We start from the raw sequence: 14,419 nt of genomic DNA, 5'->3' as shown, positions 1-14,419 counted from the left end.
CAACCTTGGAGCACTCGGTTGTCGGTGCGCAAATATTAGGATACACCTGCATTTTCTCTCTAATTTTGTTAAATATCTCCTGGTCCCCTTTGGCCCCTACGGCCATAACTCATTTTTACATTAAAAATCCTCGTATTCGTTTCCCCGCTTACAGCTTTAATGAATCCCTCTGAAAGCCATCTTGAGCCGCATACCAACCCCTATGTTAATGTTAGTTATATGTCATCTTTTGCATCCTTAAAACATTTACTCCTAATTACTGCTACAAGAGCTACTACTCCCTCTTCTCACGCCTCCTTTTCTTTTAATCACCCATACTATTACTTTAGATTGTAAGCTTGTGGGCCGCATAAGCCCACCATTCTTGCCAGGAACTTTGTTTAAAAGTAGCATAAGTCTAGATGGCAGCTCACAGGAAGGCTTCTCCGCTCCTGTCGTGTCTGCGTGTGTTTTTTATGTGTGTTAACTACTCCATTTAAAGTGTGTGGTGAATAATTTATTGGTGTTTAATAAATGGTAATAAAAATTGAGCCTAATGAAGTCACTTATTGCTGTGTGCTGCGATAGAACAGTAGCCTGTTCAAGTTCCTTATAAGATTTGATGTAGAGATATTCCTATAAAAGTTTTTATATGCTGAAGTCAAGTGAAATAAAGTGATTTCTGCAAGATAGGGGGTGTTATTTTGTGCTGCACACATCACTTCCAGAGGGGTTTTGGTAAAAAGAGCCTTTTTGCCACTATTACCATATCTTTTGTTCAATCATGATTCTTGTGTACTTACGTTATTTACTGTATATATGGGAGACAGGGCTTTCTTTTGATACCGTGGCATACTATAATGCAACATATATTGTAAAATTCTAAAAAAAAATGTATAGTTTCATCGTAGTTTGTTCAACACCCCCAAAATGTAATGCCTCAATTATCAATTATCAAGATACCTACATATAGCTTTGATATACCGTATTGGCTCGAATATAGGCCGCACTTTTTTCCCCCACTTTAAGTTTTTAAAGTGGGGGTGCGGCCTATATTCGGGGTCTAGCGCCCGACTAAGTTTACTAACTTTAGCTTTGACACATGGAAGCATGTGATCACTGTGTCTGCGACCACATAATTCGGGGAGGTCGGGACTGCGTCATTGTACTGCCTCAGTTACGAGGCAGTTTCCTTCATTGTGAACCAACGGGTAGCGTGAGAGGGCGTAAAGAGTGAGAATGTGTGAGAGTAAAAAAATGAAAAACTGTCAGTTAATCGACGTGATCTACAATCGCTTCCTTCACCCAACCTGTGTTGTTGTAATGCTTTAATATCGACACATTCAGCAACGAGATCGGCAGCAGGAGCCTCGCCATACTACAACGACCATTCTTACTAATGAGCACCTGGATATTATATACGGCGCCTTCTAATGCATCCCATGAAGGGCTATGCCAGCTCAGCACAGCCTCTATAGTGTTAAAGGGGCTAGTTACGGAGATCTACTTTGTAACTGGGACGTTAAATAGCAGCACAGCAAAGGGGCACGCAGCTCAATGCTGGGACCATGTATACATAAACTTTATAAAGGTTCTCTTTTTATCCATATTCATATCTATACTTAATAAAATAAATAGGCTCTTGTGGATTTTTTTTATAGTATCTCATATCTTCAAAGTGTCCTAGTTTTGAGGTGGAGCAGGAGGAGAGAAGGGTCGTAGAAATATCAAATATCAAATTCAGGATTGTTACCCGCCACTAGAATAACTTGCCTGCTCTACTAATTGTTGTATCGTTACCATTCTGTTTATTATCGTCAACAAGGAAGCTGCACAGTTTGGAGGTCACATCTCCAGACGAGGAAGATCCACACACGCATTTGAAGTGAGTTACGGCAGCGAGCGCATTGGTGCTGTGTGATCTAAAGAAGCAACGATTTACATATTAAGCCTGTCAGCTTGATTACGGTGCTAAATCAAGCGAAATGAAATTAGCACCTACAACCCAACGGCTGCCAAATGACTGCGGGCTTAGTGTGTATTTAGCTTAGCTGATGAAACCTCTGGGACTCTTAAGGACAGAACATACACACAAGCTGGAGCTTGAAATTGTGGAAGCCAGCCAGAAGCCATCTTGGGCTACTATCATTTTCCACCCCTGCCACGCTCCACAAGACGGGCAATAAATTGAATGGACAAAACAGAGCAAGAATTCAGCGCATACCCAGAGAATACCATTCAAAAAACACTAAAGGCATACATTTTAGGAATTCCATCACGCTATATTACCATGTATTGCTTAGGCCGTATTAATATAAAAAATGGAGATGATGTATAGTTATTCAAAGTACTGAAAGTATTGAGAAAGATTATTCAAAAGTGGAACACAAAAAACAGTTGCCAATCTCCCCAGGAGCGGACGTCGCAGCAAATTCACCCAAGGTCAGATCTTGCAAAAAAGCAAGAGTTAAATCCCAGACTCTACAGACCTCTGTTAGTATGTTAAATGTTAGTTACATTTTCATCTTGTACAGCGCAGCGGAATCTGTTGGCGCTTTATTAGTATAATAATTTACCCATACACATCCATGCTCACCCACACATACACATACAGATCCAGACTGACATATTTACCCATAACAAAAAAATAAAAAAATGGGGAAGAAAGAGGATTTAAGTGAGCATGGTGGTTGTTGGTGCCAGTCGGGCTGGTCTGAGTATTTCAGAAACTGCTGATCTGCTGGGATTTTCACCCAAACCATCTCTAGGGTTTACAGAGAACGGTCTGAAAAAGAGAAAATATCCAGGGGGCGGCAGTTGTGGGGATGAAAATGCCTTGTTGATGTCAGAGGAGAATGGCAGACTGGTTTGAGATGACAGAAAGGCAACAGTAACTCAAATAACCCCTCGTTGCACCCAAGGTCTGCAGAATACCAACTCTGTCAGCTAAGATCAGGAAACTGAGGCTACAATTCGCACAGAATCACCAAAATTGGACAATGGAAGACTGGAAGATCGTTGCCTGGTCTGATGATTCTTGATTTCAGCTGCGACATTCAGCTAGCAGGGTCAGACTTTGGCATAAACAATATGAAAGCATGGATCCAACCTGCCTTGTATCAACGGTTCAGGCTGGTGGTAGTGTAATGGCATGGGGGACATTTTCTTGGCACACTTTGGGCCCCTTAGTACCAATTGAGCATCGTATAAACACGACAGCCTAGCTGAGTATTGTTGCTGACCGTGTCCATCCCTTTATGACCACAGTGTACCCATCATCTCATGTTTCTTGAACGTGACAATGAGGTCACTGAACTCCAACGGCCTCCACAGTCACCAGATCTCAATCCAATAGAGCACCTTTGGGATGGGGTGGAACGGGAGATTCGCATCATGGATGTGCAGCCAACAAATCTGCAGTAACTGCGTGATGTCATCATATCCATATGGACCAAAATCTCTGATGTTTCCAGCACCTTGTAGAAAGTCTGCCATGAAGAATGAAGGCAGTTCTGAAGGCAAAAGGGGATTCCACTTTAAATGTTACTAAAAACATTCCAAATACCAAGATTCTACTGGTAATCTCCAAAAGGCACTGTGTCAATATGATCAGCTTTCCACACACAAAAAAAATCACCAAGATACAGAAACAGACATTCAAAAAGTCCCTGCATTGGACTGGTAAACTTTAAAATGTTTTTTTTTTCATTTTTTTATGGAGAATTCCAAGAGAATATTGATATTTAGTGGTACAGAAATGTCAGTTAATGCACAGCTCATTCTGTTCTAGGAATTTTGACAGCGTCTGACGTTGTAACGTTTACTACGCCGGAGTATAATTTATGCAAACATTTTCTCACATCAATATAAAAGCATTAATGTAAACGTGTGATGCAATCCTACGAGTAGCTTAAAGGATTTTTAGGTTGGTGTATAATTGTGTGATGTTGTTAATTTATGACTTATATATCCTGGAGGCGTAGCTTCCCGATGTCCCGAATTATCAGCAAAGTCCTGACAACTGAATTTGGTTTCTGACTGTATGCTCTTTCCAAATGTGTCTCAGTTACCAGGATTCCATGAACGATTTGGAAAGCCTCGTGATATCATACCTCCCATGCAACAGCACCCACATTTTGGGGCAGACCCACCAGTGAGGTCGCTTGTACGAAGTCTACCTTTATTTTCCCCTCACTTGTCCTTTTCATGTATTTAGTGAAAGGCCGCCCTGTGAAACGTAAATGTCCTCCCTGTTTCTTTCAAATTGTGTACCCTTCCAGACAATGGCTGTGTTAATCTGGAAGTTTCTTGTTTTTCATTTACTGTACCGACACAAATTATATTGGGGAGTTTTTTTCAGGACAAAAGGAAGATTTGTTTAGATACTAATTTTTTTGATCATATAATGTATTATGCAAAAATAATGAAATGTGAAAAATTGACCGACTTGTTTTTTTTACTCATCTAGAAAAGCTAACAAAAAAAACTAACTGCTAATTTTTTGACATTTTCTTAGAACTGGTGGCATCACTGGGGTCCTTATTATTTTGTTATTAAATTTGTATTTATTCTTGAACAATTTTTACATTTTTATATTTTTTTTATATTTTATATTTACAGGGCTTCATTGCATTCCATTGTGAATGTTATTTTTGTGCAGTGCTATGGAATGTGATTGCGCTATATAGCCCAATATTTTTTTTTTAATTTGGATGTAATTTCTGTTTTTTAAAAAAAAAAAAATAATTCTGCGCAGCCTCAGCTATTAACCCTCTGTATGCCATATACCTTTAGCAGTACAACGCACGTGCTCTCTATGCAAGACAGTATAATTTATATAAGGGCAAGACAGTGCAAGTTATAGAACATGTAGCCCCGCCCATACTGACAGCTCCACCTATTCACTGGTTGGGAATATCTCTCAGTTCAATAACGCGCGTCAGAGTACCTAATATGCTGGCGGTTCTGTGATTGGATGCTGCGGGGGAGTGGGCGGTGCCGGTAAGGATGCTGTAGCGCTTGAAGATGCCGGGATTGCGAGGGGTATCCCTCACACCTCAGGTGGGCAGACGGCGGGCAAACTCCGGGCGGACGTGGACTTCCTCAGGTCTCTCGGGCACCCGGAGGAGATTTATAACCTTTTCAGGTTTAAGATGGGCGACTGCCGGGTGGTGATGCCCAAGCTGGACCGGGTGAGTCTGCCAGGAGGGATGCCGGCTTCCTGTCCTAGAGGTTGGCAGGGGGTTATAGGTATTCAGTGTCCTGCATCATTTTCCGGATGGCTGTGCTGAGGGGGATCTCTAATAAATCTCACCTGTAACAAGAAATAGCCGCTTAAACCTTTACTGGGCTGGCTAATACACCTGTCCTAAAGGTCACACAATAAAGGGACAGAAGTGACTAATGTACATGTCCTAGAGGTACTGCTTTGAGACAGCACTGAGTAAGACACCTTCACTAGAGCTTCTGCCCTAGAGGTGTCACAATAAGGTGACAGAAGTGGCTTATCTACCTGTCCTAGAGGTCTTACTTTTCTTTTCATACCATGTTTACGCGATTATCTGAAAACTTTGGTCATTCAGTAAAAACTAGAGAAAAACTAAATAAAAAATGTCATGGTTTCCACTCCGACAGAAAATGCCCCCAATATGTATCAATCCAGGTGTCCTGATTTCTGAAATACCTATACTGTTATAGAATCTCCAGACTTTCCCAGCAGTTATAGGAAACACGTCATAAGGTGTACATTATGGATTCAAAACTGTGGATTTTTTTTCATTTAGGATACTGGATTTTGTCTAATTTTAAACAAAAGAAATAAAAAAAAAAAAATACCCACAAAAATATATATTTCTGTAAAGCAGATGACCTCAGAGTCTCTCATCGGGAGCGTTTCGGAGAACTTTAATGCAGCTGTTTGGCCGCCAAACTCAGCCGCAAAAATAATTTCCAGTTTTATTTACTATATTTATATATATTTATCCCCTGTATTTATTTATTATAAAATATTTATCCATGCATTTTCATATGAAATTAATATAATTTAATAAGGTTAAATATTTATCACATATATATTCACGGCTATATTTCATTTATTCATATTTAATAAGCAATGTCACATCTGATGCCAGGAGTCACAATAAGAGGGGGCTTCTGTGTCTCACATATTTGGGGGCACCCAACATTGGTCAGGCACAGTTTCTGTACACCTCAATTTACCAGCCGGAACCTGGGCATCAACATCTAACATTTTAGATATTGGCTCCATATCTGACACTAAACACGTCAGGTAGTAGCTGTCAAGAGTGGCTTTGCCAGAATGCAGTACGCTTGTTCAGCATTGTAGACATGTTCCATTCTTATGAGAGAGAAACAAAACCTCTAAAACCTACACTGCCTAACCAATTCCCTCTGACCACCCACCAAACTTACCTAACACCATAAAATATATATATATATATATTAAATTAAGGGAGGATATGATGGTGGAACCTTAGAAGACAGAAGGGAGAGGGGAGGTTGACCTACGATTGCTCATGTTCATAGTTTGTCCCTGCTCATGATCGCTGGAGTCCTCCCTCCAGCCCTGGAGAAAGTTTACTCCACATTTAGCTAATGACCAGCATGAACTGTTAGACTGGTCTCCTTGTTCAAGCGATGGCCACATGTAGACTTCATCCTGTCTCTCCCTACCCCGACAGGACTCCATGAGTGAGAGCCTGCAGACCTGCTACAGATACCTGAACGAAACCAGTCGGAGCTTCGCGGCCGTCATCCAGGCTTTGGATGGGGAATTGAGGTGAGCAAAGAAAAAAGTGTAACTCTTTACAGATAGGTGGCTCTGTTGCAATAAGAGGTATCAGGCTTTTCGGCTGCAAGCAAAATGTAGCCAAAGTGCACATCCTTAAGTTACCGCAGTTTGCATTCTATCAGTTGTTGCCTTTTTAATATGTGTAGCAGGGACAAATGAGTGGGAAAGGAGAGAAGGAGGACAGAGATATAGGCAAATTCACTCTGAAGTGTGCCAAAACACATGGTTAGCAAAACATTAATTTATTGCCAGTACACCAAACAGTGTATTAGCCTAGCTAATAGTTCAAAGTTTAATGAACAACTAATTTGAGGGACTCAACCTCCAACGAGGAGGGGAATTTCAGGTGGGGGACATCTAGCTAGCAAAAGGGGCAAAAAAAACCTATAAGATGACTTAATGAACTTGAAACTTCTGTGAAAGTCCAAAGTCCATCAAATTCAACCCTTCTACCTAACCTGCTTTTAATCCAAAAGAAGGCAAAAACCCCAATTACGCTGTTTTCCGATTTTTGCCACTTCAGGGGAGAGAAAAAATCCTTCTTTGCTCCAAAAGGCAATTAGATTTCTCATTTGATCAAAAACCTCTAAAACAGGAATGTTTATTTTGTCATTTATAGCCATGTATGTTCTGCTTTTTACCTTATTGAAGACATAGAACTTCCTCTATATAGCTCCAATTCATTTCCATATAGATGCAACTTATTCATAATGAAAAACTTCCAATCCCCTTATTCATTTTGTAACCTTCCTTTGCACTGTTTCTAGCTGTATAATGTCTGTTTTAAGGGCCAATGCCTAGAATTGCACCGCATATTCAAGGTGAGGCCCGCCATTGACTTTTAAAGAGGCAATATGGTAACCTCCTTCCTAGAACCCCTTCCAAGGCCAGACCCCATAGTCTGTAGGAAGCAGGCTGGCCCTCAAGCCCCTCCAGGAGCCCAGGGCACAAAGGCTTCCATGCCAGATACCATTTAAAGTATATGTTGCATTGTTCTTATGCCCCCCCTATTTATATGTTGCATTGTTCTCCCCCCAATGCATAACTTTACATTTGTCTGCATTGAACTTAATTTGCCACTCCCCTGCCCAGTCCCCTCAAGGTTAAACTGTATTATCCCACTTATTTGTGTCATCAGCAAACACTGAAACATGGCTCTCAATGCAACATGAGAGATCATTAATAAACAAATTAAAAATAAGAGGGCCCAGGACAGACCACTGAGCATTCTATCTTTTAGCCAATTTTTTTTAAAAAGTTTATTTTTATGAGCAGGTGCTAAAATCTGCTCTGTATCTTCCCAAGAATCCTGACATGGGAACCGTTAAAATATTAGCACTTGAAACACCCATGGGTTTTCTAGTTTAAGAAAATGTATGATTTGATGGTGTAAATGACGGGGTCAAATATGTCCCGAATAGGACATGAGCGCAGACTGACCAGATGTTAAAATGAAAAAAACAAATGCCCACCTCCCAAATGTGGCCTTTTAGCTCTTAAATAACTCGGCAAACCTATGCATGAGTGGTATAACACCTATTGGGGTGTCAGTGACACATAGAGGAGCTGTAAATAAATATATTTCTTACTGGAGTTAGATCTTCTCACCACAGCAATATTGGGCAATCTGATTACTGAAAGAGTTTAGTTTCCTCCTTCATCAAAATCCAGGCAGATAGCAACACTCTGTCATGCTAAAGTACACAAAAAAAAGATAACCCTCCGGGTAGGCCTATACTATCTGGGGTGGGAAGTGTTAGCAGAGTGAAAACCATGCCTCCCAACTGTCCTGCTTTGCACAGGACAGTCCAAATTTTGCAAGATTATCCTGCTGTCCCGCCAAGCTCTACCTCTGTCCTGCTTATTGGGACAGAAGTAGAGTTCAGTGGGACTGGGGAGTTGGGCGACTCAAATGACACTTCATGGGCTCCAGCTAGAATGAAGTAAAAACGTAATGCACCTTCTACTTAATATTGCTTTTATCAAACCTACTGTATCTGTCAAAAAATGTACTTCGTTTACAGTGTAGTGCACTCTGCAATCTTGCTGATGACATGTTCGCTTTTTAGTGAAGTCCTAAAACTAACCAAACTCCCTCTGTACGATATGATCTTTTTTCCTGCCTTTAAACAGAGATGCAGACATTTTTTTCCCTCCTGTTTGCAGGCATGCCGTGTGCATACTTTACTTGGTCCTGCGTGCTCTGGACACCGTGGAAGACGATATGACCATTAGCCTTCAGAGAAAGATCCCAATGCTACGTAACTTCCAGACCTACCTGTACGACCCGGAGTGGAAATTCACCGAGAGCAAAGATAAGCACCGACAGGTTCTCGAACACTTCCCAACGGTACTTATAACTTATCTATTACATATATTTATATACTTATAATATATACACACTGTGTGTATGTGTGTGTATATATATACACAATTTAATCTAGCATAAATGGATCAGTTTCCACTAAAGTCTGTGTATCATCAAGACCTAGTTATAGACGTCAATATTTTTTTCCCCTATCAGATCTCTCTGGAGTTCAGAAATCTAGCTGTTGTTTACCAAGAGGTTATTGCAGACATATGCGCCAAGATGGGAGAGGGGATGGTCGAGTTTCTGGAGAAGAAGATGGACTCTTTGAAGGAGTGGGATAGAGTGAGAGAAACATAAAATAAATTGCAGATGCTCTTCCAATACATTTTAATGTAATATTTACTTGAAGCATTGTTATCATTTCTACCTTTTGTGTCGCTATTGCGTTTTTAAAACTTGTTTTTGATATTTTCAGTATTGCCATTCTGTTAACGGTCTGGTGGCGATTGGCTTGTCTTGGCTGTTTTCGGCATCAGAGTTGGAAGATGCCATTGTTGGCCTGGATAAAAAACTTGCAAACAGCTTGGGCCTATTTCTGCAGAAAACCAACATCATCCGTGACTACCTGGAAGATCAATTGGAAGGTCGGGAGTTCTGGCCAAGAGAGGTCAGCACAGACCCCAAGTTCACTTTTCAGTTCTACTGTTGGTGCGGTGGAGGGAATACCGGCATTTCTAGTTTTGTGTGGTGGTTTTCTTGTAAAATGTGAGAGCAGACATTTTGGACTTTAGTGACCATAAACTTGTGCTTTTTATTGGTGCGCCTTATAAATGCATAACCTGTTTGCGCCCCTGTCATAGTTGGTTAAAAGGCATATCACGGGGCAGAGTGGCATATAGGGGGTATAAGGCATTTCTGGGGCAGATGTGCATAACTGGGGGGCAGGTTGTCAAATAAGAGGAAATAAAAACAAAAAAAATATTTTTCTTAATCATAGTTTTTATTAAATATGAAAAAATAGTTTACATGAATTCATATTTACTGGTAAAACTTTTTTCCTATAGGGTCGTCTTATATTCAGGCTTTTTCTTTTTCCTAAATTAATATTCAGATTTTGGGGGTCGTCTTATAATCGAGCAGATACGGTACTTTTTATTACGTAATGATTTTAGTTAGAAGTTTTCTCCCCAGAAAGACCTGTAATGGTTTTAGCTTAGAAGGTGTTACACCATGAAGAGTTTTGTGCACAATTCCATGCCTCAAGCACTGCAAACAGGCCACTTTTTTGGCTTTCCCACCTTGAGCTCAGGTGTCTCAATTTATTTTTCCAAGTCATTAAAGTAGTTGTTTCCAGGCGAGAATACACATCATTCCTGTCCAATTTATGAACCTCACGGACTGGAGCTGTAAACTCATGCCTCCTAACTTCTATCATTCACTAATCAGGGCGCTGGGGTGGGGGGAGTGGAACTTGGGAGATAGAGTGTCAGCACACGCGGCCCATATCCCGCTGAGCTCTACCTCTCTCCTGAAATATGGGACAGAGGTAGTGCTGAGCAGGATAGGATAGCAAAAGCGGGAATGTTCCGCACGAAGCCAGACAGTTTGGAGCACATGCATACTGTAAGCCAGCTCAAACTACTCATTTCACTCTATTTTTGGCCCTTGCAAGCACCCATATGAACACTTTCAGCTTTGTGTGATCACGCCATGACGAGCTGATTCTGGGGTCGTGTGCTGTACGTAGGTCAGTTCCTGCCTCTAATCGGTGGTGCAACTGGGAGCCCACTGTCTAGTGACATGTTTAGTAACTGCGTTCTCTGCATGTATGTACTTTAGTGCATGATTTTCCCTGCATATTATAACCAGCATTCTAACCTCCCCTTTGTTTGTGCACCAGGTGTGGAGTAAGTATGCAAAGAAGCTCTCAGATTTGGCAAAGCCAGAGAACATCGTCCCGGCTGTGCAGTGTTTGAACGAGTTGATTACCAACGCCTTGAATCATGTGCCTGATGTCCTCCTTTACCTGTCGCGGCTTAAAAACCAAAGCGTCTTCAACTTCTGTGCCATCCCCCTGGGGGGTATCTAGATTTCTGTGTAATATTTAACCATCGAAGAGCAACTTTTGATGTTTTACCTTTTTGCATATCTAAATTTATTAAACTATCTTTCCCTTGTGCTTAAATAAAATGCATGGTCGCTGCTGTAAACACAATTGCATACTTATCCTTCTTCATTTTTTCTTATTTATTTATTATTGATATATTTAAGGTATTGGCTGTAGCCTCTTTGGCTGCGTGTTACAACAACCAGCAAGTGTTCAAAGGTGTTGTGTAAATCCGCAAGGGACAGACTGTCACTGTAATGATGGATGCCACCAACATGGAAGCCGTGAGGGCCATCATGCTCCAGTATATTGAAGAGGTAAGACCGTTTTCGCGTTGTTAATCAACCCACATCTGTTAGAAATGCATTGTTTCTTTCCTTGATATAAAGGTGTATTTGTATTATTACAGAGCATATGAGAAAGGGCCCATTCAGGTTACTGCAAGGGAAATGGACTTATTGGCCTTCCATAAAAGTGAGATGGAATGCAGGAAATCACATACATGAACATGACTGGTGCAATGTAAATATGACTATTAAATATATAACCCAAACTACTAGCCTGAAAAAGACTATTAGACACAAATGTCGATCGCCCCAAACATCAGTACACCACACCATGCCCAAACAGATGAACATGACATACACTGAGGCAGTAAACCAATGTACAAAGAGCGGTGCAGGGACTAGACTAAAGGCAGACTTAACATGGGTATTGGGCTTGAAAGATGGGTATATGTAAAGTCTTGACATGTTATCAAGTGCACCTTTTTGCCGTAACGACCGTTTTTATTACTTTAAAGTTCCTTTCTAAGGCATTCATAAGGTTAAATATCTTAGGGCAAGGTGTCAGTTGTTCACATGATGTGTATGAAGGTACAAGTAATCTTCACTAAGCTAAACTAAATTTCCTAAATATATATAATTGTATTTCGTTTACAGATCTATCAGAAAATCCCCCTGACAGACCCCACGTCAAGCAAGACGCAGCACCTGATTTCTTCCATACGCAACCTGTGCTCGCCCAGTGGTTCGGTGGTGTTGCGTAATCATTTGTCCCCCATTTACCTGTCCTGTGCTATGGTTCTGGCCGCCCTCAGTTATCAGTACCTGAGCACGGTGTCCCAGGTGTCCCAAGAAGTGCACACTAGCCAGTGATCTAAGCATGCGCAGGGCTCATGGAGGTAAAGTGGTGTTTTTAGTGACTCATCAGACGACATGGCAGCTCAGATACTTCTTGTTCTATGCAAGCCTAAAAACATGCTGCTTCCCTGAGAGCTTTTGTATGGACCTTCTGGATGCTAGACCTAGAAATTCCTTCCTGGGGAAAAGTATTCAAACAAGAACAAAGCACGTACATCCTCATCTAGTTCTGTGTCTCTGTGAGATTCAAGCAGCCTTTATCAAATGTGAGATTGTTTTTAGGACTGTCTGATGCATTTATCAGGTTAGTTATCAGCAAGTTTGCAAGGTTTATAGCACTAGCTGATTTTAAGCTTATTTTTGGCAAAATACTTGTTTCTTTAAGCATGCCTCCCAAATGTCCCGCTTTGCATTTGACAGTCCTGATTTTGCCACTCTATCCTGCCGTTCAGGGGTAGAGCTTGGTGGGATTCAGGATCGTGGAATTTCATTATCCAGTGTCTGGGACCCTGAATAATGTATACTGTGAATTTTGTGCTAGCGCTGACATTCTAAACTCCGCTGGGGGTAGAAGTTGGGAGGTATACTTTAACCCCTTAACGACCAATGACATACACATCACGGAAAGACGGTCAGTTAACGACCGATAATGTGCCTGGCATGTCATGGCATTAAAAAAATCTTAAAAAGCGATGAAAGATCGCTTTCTCTGCTTAAACGGTGTTTGTGTAACACCCCCACGTTGAAATATGGTGGTGGACACCTAATTACAAAGAGCTTAAGAGGCGATCAACTATCGATAGCGAGGCATTCAGGGACACCGAAGACACCTCCACCACCAAGGACACACTGTCTACAAAGATGTCCCAAATAGCACATTAGGGCAGAATGACCAAATTCGGAAAAAATGGTTTTGAAATAGCAAAACGTGACTTAAGAGCAGAAAAAAGAACATAAAACCATTAGGTATTTCTAAACTCAGGACAAATAGTAGAATTTATTTAGCAGTTTATTTCATTGTCTTTTATAGATGAGTAAAAGATTTTTCAAATAAAATTCAGAATAGTTTTTCTCAATTTTTCACTATATTTTATACTTTTTTAATAGTAAATTATGTGATACAATCAAAATAATCACATCTAAAGAAAGCCCTTCTTGTCCTGATCAGCCTGGCGCTTAGGGTGTTAAGATGTAGAAAGATATTTAAGTAATGAGAATTCTCTACAGAACTTGGGAAAGGTTACCAAATTCTTACGCAAAATAAAACTGCATGTGTACATGAAACGCTACTCATTTTTACATAAGACAAGGATCAGGCAAGCAAGCTGTTTGACCTTCCTTTTTAAAACGATACTGTTTTTATATTAATAGTAATAGTATAGTAATAATTCCTTATTTCTCTATGTCATACTATTTGTATGAGATGTGAATCATTTGAATCAAAATGTAAACATAATGTGGGATATTTTGTAAATGTTTTTTAACCTGGATCTCTCCCTGGGTGAGCTAGATGTAGATTTATATTTGTCACGGAGGCTTCGGTGACTTGCGAGGCGCCTGGAGGCTGTATTTCCCACTATAGACAGTGGACCCCTGGGTGGCATTACATACTTCCAGCAGGCGACAGTGGACACTAATTCCAGTGCTATATCTGGTTCCCTTGCTTGGATTTATGATCAGAGGTACAGGGTGGCAACAGTGAGCGAGCCAGAGCTAGAACTAGATCCCAGGTTCCCCCTTCCTGCTGCCTGTCTGACCAATATCATTGGTTCTGATGGCAGGATTGTGTACATTGGTGGGGTTTTCTGTTATAACTAATTTGCATGTGATCTGCATATTGTGTTTTACATATGGTGTGATGCTGGTCGTAACTTTGAGTGCTGGAGGTCTGAACAAATATTTGTGTGTCTTTGGGTTTTTTTGTATTTTTATCTATTGCAGGGAAGTGTTTGCAAGAGGGAATTACAATTTTAATAATATTAATAAAACTTACGCTTTAGTCATTTTAGCTTGCTATTTTCTTTATTTGTTATTCTATGAGGGTTTTTTCCCTCCAACTTTATAGCTTA

The 14,419-nt window shown here is 40.7% G+C and overlaps 1 pseudogene; it reads left to right on the top strand.

Moving 5' to 3' along the window:
- The first annotated feature begins 6,636 nt into the window (after nt 1-6,636).
- LOC128482756 (squalene synthase-like) lies at nt 6,637-12,365 on the top strand (annotated as a pseudogene).
- Nucleotides 12,366-14,419: the final 2,054 nt, after the last annotated feature.

The sequence above is a fragment of the Spea bombifrons genome, chromosome 3 (genome assembly GCF_027358695.1).
Source record: "Spea bombifrons isolate aSpeBom1 chromosome 3, aSpeBom1.2.pri, whole genome shotgun sequence".
NCBI classification, from domain to species: domain Eukaryota; kingdom Metazoa; phylum Chordata; class Amphibia; order Anura; family Pelobatidae; genus Spea; species Spea bombifrons.
Note: the sequence above shows the minus strand (reverse complement) of the source record. Positions and strands in the feature narration are given on the sequence as shown.